Source organism: Lutjanus erythropterus, chromosome 19 (assembly GCF_056507025.1).
Source record: "Lutjanus erythropterus isolate fLutEry1 chromosome 19, fLutEry1.hap2, whole genome shotgun sequence".
NCBI classification, from domain to species: domain Eukaryota; kingdom Metazoa; phylum Chordata; class Actinopteri; order Lutjaniformes; family Lutjanidae; genus Lutjanus; species Lutjanus erythropterus.
The window spans coordinates 7764052-7773035 of NC_139335.1; the positions used below are offsets into that span (position 1 = coordinate 7764052).

Here is an 8984-nt window from a genome sequence, read left to right on the forward strand (position 1 = left end):
AACGCCAGAGGAGAGCTTGTTTGGAATTATGATATTTTAGAATGACTTTGCAGCCCGTTTGTATACGGATTAGTCTTAAGTAAGGGCCACCTGCTGTGCTTTTTCACAGGCTAAATGCATGTAATCAAAATGCTAAATTGAAGCCCTTTCCCTTTAAGATATCAAATTCTCCATCACTCTTTTTCCTCTATGGTCAAATGACACCCAATAGCCTTTCAAAGTCATCAAGCCACACCTCCGTACCTTTGTCACCCACCACCTCCTCCTTTTCTCACTGTCAGACATGTGAGGTGATGACCTGCACTTCACTTGTCTTTCTGGAAGAAGTGCAAACTTCTGCTGGCACAAATATGAAATACAGCACACACGCACACACACACACACACCCCACCCACACACACACACACACACACACACACACACACACTCACACAGACCCTCCCACCCCCACCAGACTCCCGGACCCCATCTGCACTCTCCTCTCTCCAGCCCCCTAATTGCATATGCACAAATGCAAATGCCTATTAATTAATTACTTGACTAATTAGTGCAGTGGTATTTTAGAGCGATAAATCAAGTGGAGATGGGGCCGAGGACGGCGGGGCAGGAGGAGGGCTGCGCGGAGCATCGACAATGAACCCACACCAGAGGGAGTGCTCCTATTGTACAAGTCCTGTGTGTGTGACTGCTGGGAGGGTGCTGTGAGGAGGAGGATGTGCACACTGACTGGAGCTTCTGAGGTGAAGCACCGTTTAAAAATGCTGAAGAGCCCGAAGAGGTGACTGAGGGAGGTGAGTGCTCTCTGTCTGAGGAAGGTAGAGAGAAAGGAGAAGAAATTTAGATTGCATGTGAGATATGACCTCTGCTCCACCAACTGTGTTGGTTCCTGGCACGTGGCCAAGCTCGGATGCTCGTTGCACCTATTTCCACAAAGGAGAAACCATCAGCAACATACTATGGCTGCCCCTACTGATGCATATTTATACTGATATTGTAAACCTTGTACAATAGTTCAATGAGCATAACAGTTGGCATCGTTTACGCAGTGATACTGATGTGATAATTGTGGCATCTGTGATTGGGAGGTGAATAATTCTGGCAGCCATGGTAAGTTGTGTATCTTTATGTGTGTGTGTGGGTGTCTGCATGCATGTGTGTGTGTGCCTGTAGGTGTGCCAGGCCCCCACCATAGGTACCCATGGAGATCTCCGGACTGAAATATTCATTCTTGTTTGCTCGCCCAGACAGTGTGGTCCTAATTGCAGCATCAGAAAGCTCCACCTCTTTCTCTCGTCTGGTTTGGCTGCAGCAGAGACAAACCTCATCTGGGAGCAGGATGCCTGTGTAAGTATGTGTGTGTATGTGTGTGTGTGTGTGTGTGTGTGTGTGCACTTGTACAGCCGTCCTCCTTTTTAGGGAGTGAAACTGGGGTTGGTAGATTTGTGCTTGGCTCATTTTCTCACTCATTCACAAATGCACAAAAGCACATTTTCAAGAAGCGTTCACGTCTGTCAAATTCATTCATTTAATTTAACTGCATGTCACATTTTCCACGTATTTCAGCTTCCCTTCATGCCTCATTCACTCTGCTTGTGTTGGAGTTGGGCTGACTATTGATCTCTCTGTCAACATGTCTGTCTGTCTGTCTGTCTGTCGATCTGTCGGTCCACAGGGTGTGTGTGTGAAGCTCTGGAGTTTTTCATCAGTTCCCGTGCCAACCCAACCCGTGCCTGGCCAAGCTGAACCATCTTGTGGGATTTTTGGCTTTTAATTATAGTAAGAGAGGATTAATTATGGCAGTGGAAACAAGGGGCCATGCATTATTGATGCTATGAGTGAAGGGCTGGAGGGGGTAGAGGGTGCTAATTAAATCACTGCCCTACTGCCACGTCCTCCTCTGTCTCTGCCTCCACCATGTCTTCCACCTGCTACGTCTCCAACACCCCATTCCACTTTACTCCTCGCACCCACCCACACATATACACTCACATGCATTGTCACTCACACAAACCCTCACACTTCTATGGCTTTTTTGTAATGTCTGTAACAATTTTTCAGTAGCCTACCTCCTTGAAAGCTCCAAATCAAAGTTTAAAAAAGTCAAATCAACGCATCCTCCTCACCCTTTCAGGAATCTCACATCTATTCAGTGTTTCCCACACCTTCTCGGGTCTCACTCATGTTATCAGTAGATTCTCTCTGTCGATTTGCATCCTGCTTCATCCTTTTGAATGGTGCTTCTATTCAATATCCCTCAGTTTTGACACATTTTAAATTTGTTTTCATCCTAAATGAGCACCTCAGTTTCAGTTTCAACCCCCATTTGGAAAGCTCTTTGCAGTCAACAGGGGGTGAGCCTGTTAAAGAGCCAAATCTAACAGAAGGCTGCCATCTACTGGACTTTATGTATAATTATCACCTTTGTCATTTCCATACAGCCGTTCACCAGATATAAGAAAGTAAAGGTAGTGAGGAAAGTTTATTTAGTCCAGCACCTTTCACAGAACAAAGTCACAAAGCGCTTCACAAGAGGAACATTGTTAAAAATAAAACCATATGAACAGGGAAAAGACACAAGCAATAAAACATAATCAATAACAGGCATCAACAGAGATGGCAGGACACAAGTCTACAGGCACAATCACTGTTTGTTTTCAGTTGGTCATGAGGGACAACCAGTAAGCTCTGGTCAGAAGACCTGAGTGATTCACTGGTGATATAAGGATGGAACAGGTCAGGTGCTTCACCATGCAGCGGTATATGTGAAAATAACAACCTTGGAGCTAAGCTCAGTGTATTGCCTACTACTACTAACATTAAACTGAACAAAATAAACAAACAAGTTACATATAATTAAATTACAAAATTACTGTAATTGTAATGCATTACAATCACTAAGAGAAATATATGATTTATGGTTGAAGTGAGTCGTTTCTCTCTTCCCCAGACTCGACTAAGTTCAGACAGGATGCAGACAGACTGCAGGAGTGTAAGATGAGTGCAACATAATTTGACAATAACAAGTGAGTTCTCCACTGTAAGTTGATCAGCTGTTCATAATTGTCATTTGTCTGTCAATGTAAAGCTAATTCCTTTATCCTGAAAACAAAAGGGAGGCCCTGCCTTCTGCCTGCCAGATTCCATTAACATATCGCTCAACATGACCATCATAAACATTTATCCTTCTAAAAGATAATTAATGATTTCTTACAATTCATAAACTGACACTAATTCATTTGGCAAACAGTTTGCATTAATCTGAAGTCTAATGAACCTGAAAAGGGCAAACAATGACACAAGTTACGTGACAATAGAAATTTCAAAGGAGGACACTGCGCCTGTAGCACTGTTGTCAGAGAAGTGAATATTTGATCTTAGCGTGTTTCCTTAATCTCTGGTGACATATCATGGTCATTTTATGATTTGTTGCTGTAAATATATTACAGATTACCCCTTTAATTTTTTTTATCACTTTTACCCTTTCTGTAGGACAAGAGCAGCCATAGAGATTTACATTATGCAGGAGTTACACACATTTAGCCCTAAAAGACCAATAAATAGACAACAGAAAGATGTTTTATATTTTTTAAAAAAATCCCACATTTTTTGATATGTCTTGTTGTCTATCTTGAGCTATTTAAAAGTGTGCAGACGACTGTGGAGAGAGTGAAACCTTCAAACAGAATAATTCTACATAATCTCTCTGAATTTCTTCATGGTAAATGAAGCATTTGTGAACAGTTAATTTTGCAGGGGACCGCAACTGGATCCCAACAAGGTCTTCTGGTAGTCTGTCCACCCCTGTTTGGAGAACCTCACTTTTACTTTCTGTTCAGCATTCAACACTGATGACGCTAACTAGTGTTTTTGCTGTTTTATTGCTTTAGGACGTTTTTTTTCCCTGACAGCCTACTCTAGATCGTTATCTCCCATCCCTGCTGCCTTCTTTTCTCATATCTCTTCTCTCTTTATTCCTTTGATTCTCTCTCTAAATTCTCAGGGATTATCTCATCACGAGCTGTGTTGTCCCAAAACATTCCAGATGGATATTGGTTCCCCGGCGTCTGACGTAGCAATGATAACAAGCTGAGGAGGTAATCCCCTTTCTGTCCTTCTGTTTTTCTGTCAGATTTTTATGTACAGTGCTTTAGTGCACCATTTTGGACCATGTCTTCCACAAGGGGGACCCAATGGGTAAAGGCAACCTGGTTTTAAGTGAGACATCCACCCTGCTGAAATAGTATGTAAAGCATCTAGCTTTCCAAACAAAAACAGGTGTACATCCATATAAATAAAAGAAAAAAATGTTAAATATAAGGAAAAAATAAAAACAACAGGATGATCTGCCTTTGAGAAAATTTATGACTAAGAACTCACAGATGAGAGAAGCTGCATCTGACCTGTGGCTTTGAGCAGAAAGAACAAAACATAATTTTATGATCATATACTTGTCAAATTGTAATTACACCAAGAGGACAGCAGATGGTGCTCGTGCATGCTTCATCACAAACTCAGCACAACACACCTGCTGTATAGCTGGTAACTGGCAGGCAGTGCAGCTTTCCCAGGTGTATGTGACCATGGCTGTTCATGTGAGCAGTACCTGTTCATTGTGTGATGGTATGTTATATAACCGGATGGATGGAGGGGGTGTGAGTGAAGAGTCAAGTGAGGTGTTTGACTGACAGGCAGTGCCTCTCTGTGCCCCTCAATAGAATTACCAGGACACCTGCTCTGATGGCACAAAGCCTCTCAGTGATCCTGATTAATGGAATATCTCACTTTTTACAGCGATGTTTGTCCCTGAAATCCCCTGTGAAGGTATCAGCTTATTACCGCTAAAGCACCTGGCAGGTAGAGAGAATTAGGTAGCATGAAAGAGACGGGTTTGGGAGTGGACTCTACTAACAATATTTGTCTACTAACGATATTTGTTAGATTTTTGTCTCCCTCTGTGTTTTTAGTCCTAGTGCACTGTAAAATTTTCAGTTTTAAAATTAACAAAGCAAACTTTGCAAATTTTGAATTCACAAAAGTTTGAGGTAATCAGAGCTTAAATAATTGGAGTTGGTGTTACATGTACTCTGATTACAGTTAAATTAGAATTATTGATTAAGCCAACTCAGATAGTTTCAGCAAATGCAGCTCAGAGTTTTCATTCATCCCCCTCTTTCTAGTAAGTTAACAGAAGTGAATAATTTTAAGTATAAAAACACATTATTTTCTGTTCAGTAAAGTCCATATTAATTGAAAATCAAGTTAAATAAACACAAAAGAAAGAAAATTCCATTGACACTCAACATTTTAAGTTAGTATAACTTCTAAACTGTCACTACTTATTACAATTAATTAATTTGAGCATTCAGCTTTACAGTAAAACTTTTTCAAAACTTAAGTGTTTGAGTTTTGATCAAAACTCAAATCTTTTGAAGTAAGCTGCCCAGAAAATTTTAGTTTTCTCAACTGTTTTTTGTTTTTACAGTGTGCCTCTCCTTCTTGCTTTTGTTTTATAGCTTTACTGCGCCCAGAATGCATTTGGTCTTTGTAGCAGGTCAGGTATCACCAGCAGGGGGTCTGAGGGGTCTGTGAATTACTTTCATAACAGGGAAGTTTTTGTCAGCTCTCGCTCCACTGAATGTCACATGGTGCAAGATGCCCCGTTTAAGAGATAGAATTACACACTTTTCGTAATCTGTCTTTGGAGCTGGCTTAGAGTGTCTCCAGTGAGTGTGAGTTTGTGTGTGTGTGTGTGTGTGTGTGTGTGTGTGTGTGTGTGTGTGTGTGTGTACAGTGCACATGTCACACATTTTGTACAGCCTGTCCCTGCTCGCTGCTGGAGTTATTATCACAGTCAGTGTTCCCAGGATTCAAGTGTGATCTGTCTTCCAGAGGTTTTTCCCCTGGTTCTGCCAGCACAGTGACTTAATGACAAGCCTGAAAGAACACGTATAAACATAGTGAAGTGCAATAAAAATACAGACAGGCATGTGAGCCTACATATAGATGGGTTTAGCCAATGTCTGTAAATACACATAGCAGCATCACGAGTACGGCAAGTGACATATCAAGCCTAATTAGAGGTACAAACAAATACAGACACCCCCAGGGGTATTCAAACTCACAAACGTTGTTACCTAACAATATACAAACTAGAAGAGTGCCATCAGTGCATTTCTACACCAGGCAATAGACGGTGAAGCACCTACTGCAATGCAACCACATCTGCCGGATGCAACCTGCAGAGATTTGCAAAGTTTTGCCAACATTAGCTGAAACAAGATGTCAAACTAAAGCAGTTGTTGATCACCTGTGCCCCCGACCGGGTGACTAAGAAAAATGAGAAGTCAGCTGTCGATGGTTGTATAAGAGAGCAGTAAAAATATAGATTTACTGCCTCACAGTTTTTTGTCTCCACCAGCCAGTCAAGTTACAGTTTGCATTCATGTCTGTCCAGACTTATATAATGTATGTAGTGAAGATTCTGAAGGAATTTGACACAAATAATAAAACCACGATACTGACCTGTAACTTAGTAACTTTAATAAGGGCTATTAATTGCGTTTTTGGCAGTTGTCGCTATGCATGCCATGTTAGCATATGAATTCTTGAGGTATGGCCAAAAATGTGTTAAGTGCACGCACACAAACACAAGCAATCGCATGATCCCCTCCAGGGATAATGATAGATAAAATGTTAACAATTTAATTAAAACTGCACAGCATCAAGACGTTGGAAATACTGAGATCAGTTGCGGTACACACAGAAGATAAAAAACAAGAGCACAGGTGGTTTTCTTTGCTAATCCATTTACACACAAATTAGTCCATATACTGAAGAATATCCACGTGGTTTCCAATTAGAGCAATTTGTTCTACTTGTCAGTGTGTCAGCAATGTGGAGTAATTTTGTTAATATGACAGCCGGCCCGAGGATTTTACAGTGCCTGGCTGCTGTGACACTTCTGTGTTTATAGATTTGAAAGCTTACCTGACGATTTGTCTCTCCAGTAAATCCATACAGCAGAGGCGGAGGCTGCTCCTGTCTGTGGTGCAACATTACATACATTTTCATTGTTCGCTGCTTTGGCATGTTGATGTTTAATGAAGCGTTTGCCTTTCCCATGTTACACAAAACCAAACTGCTTCACATTTTAATCTACCCCTTTCTTGTGGAGTTGTAGAGGACACATCAACAGGGCAGAGCAACTCCCATGAGTCAATATTGTTGAGTTTGCCCAAGAACAGAATGTGTTTTCTGAATTTAAAAAAAAAAAAAAATCAGATTTACTGGTGCCCTTAATCAGATTTTCTGGTGCTCTAATCCAGCCAGTATGTATTATTCAGCATGGTGACTCTGTTCTCAGTCAACCTTTAGTAAAATATAACAAATGGCTGCAGCCACTTACCATCTAACCAGAAGTATTCCACATGTGCTGATATCCTTTCTATATATCATTTCAAACTTGGTTGAAGTTAACTATTTTTGTGTGTGGAAACAGCAGTGCAGTGCAGCACATAGCCTATATATTAACATTGTCTCTGAGGTTTATGTATCACGGTAGCATCTTATTTTCTGACCAGCTGTAATTAAGTGACTGATTTGATTTTTATTGCATTTTTTTGTCATCGTGTTTTTACTTGGTTTAATTTTTTTTTTTTTCTAAATATACATTTTTGTGTTTATCCGCAGATACTTTCTTCACTAAATCTGCAAACCAAGGCTGAAAGAGACGTTTTATTTTGCCAGAGAATTGTGATTATTTTTGGAGATTAAATGCCTCATCTCTTATTGGACTCTAAGATCACAGCTGATCATCTTATTTGTGTTCACTGTGCCAGCTTTGCACTTGCTTGTTTAGTCTGTGTTTGACTATTTTCCTGTTCTTTCCAGTTTTAGATTGGCTTGTCCTCGCAGGTTTACTCATTGGGGTTGCGCAACAAACACTTTCGATACAATGATGCGAACAAAACTGAAAAGAATTAAGGAGAAACTTAATCGTCCAAATGTGAAAATTTCCCATAGGCCTTAAACAGGCAGCACAGAAGTGATGCCCTGGTCAGCGTAGTTTAAAATATTTTTGGAAAAAGAAGTCTGCAGATGGCACAAAGGATTACTTAAACTAGTAACTTAACACCCACTGAAATGTGTAACTAGCTGCTGCAGGTGCAACAGAGCAAACTTCTGATTACACTCATCAGTGATGATGGATTTAGTTTTATTGGATTTCCTTGTAATTGTAAATAAGCGTAATCTTTTTTGAACCAGTTATGACACTTAATGACACTGGTGACTGAATGTGATTCACTGGCGTCATGTTGACAGATGAGGCTCGTGTTTGACATGTGTTGTGGTGGGTGTCAGTGGTTTGTTGATGTTAGTGGAGGTGAGCCATCTGGAGCAGGGGTTGCATTTCACCAGATACTTTCTAGTGGATATTTTTTATACAATGATGAAAAAATCTGAAGGCTGACTGTCATTTTGACAGATAAAAACTTTGATGGATATAACGTTACAATATAACGTTGTCACTACATCACACAGGTAACTAAATCTATACACAAAAGGATTCCCCCCTGGAGCATTTGGGAATCGCTGACCTTGATCTCATACTCAATGTGGTTTTTTTTCAGGTGCTTACAGCACATTGAAGAGCTAATCCTTGGAGTGTGGCACTGCGATCACAGGAGGCGCAGAAGGAGTGCATGCTGTGGGATTTCCTCTCAGCGAACCAAGTGCCCGCAGGATGGGAAAATCTCACATTCAGACAGTCATTCATATTTGCATTGTCAATACCTGATCAATGGCTGGAGTGTTTTAGTGCCTTTAATGTGGGAACAGAACAAACCATTCATCTGCTTTGTGTGGTGTTGACAACTGATCGTTTCTCTTCAAGGCTTATAAATGCGTTTGTGAAAAGACAATACAGGTCCAGGAAGTCCCGCTAGATACAGACCAACATATATCGACTCAAAGACGTCATCAGG

At 40.8% G+C, this 8984-nt stretch overlaps 1 long non-coding RNA gene across 1 annotated transcript; it reads left to right on the forward strand.

The window, feature by feature from the left end:
• The first annotated feature begins 609 nt into the window (after nt 1-609).
• Nucleotides 610-3010, forward strand: LOC146309216 (uncharacterized). The gene is made up of 4 exons (XR_014772384.1): nt 610-791; nt 1171-1344; nt 1673-1776; nt 2948-3010. It is a non-coding gene; the product is annotated as an uncharacterized LOC146309216 (long non-coding RNA).
• The last annotated feature ends 5974 nt before the right edge of the window (nt 3011-8984 follow it).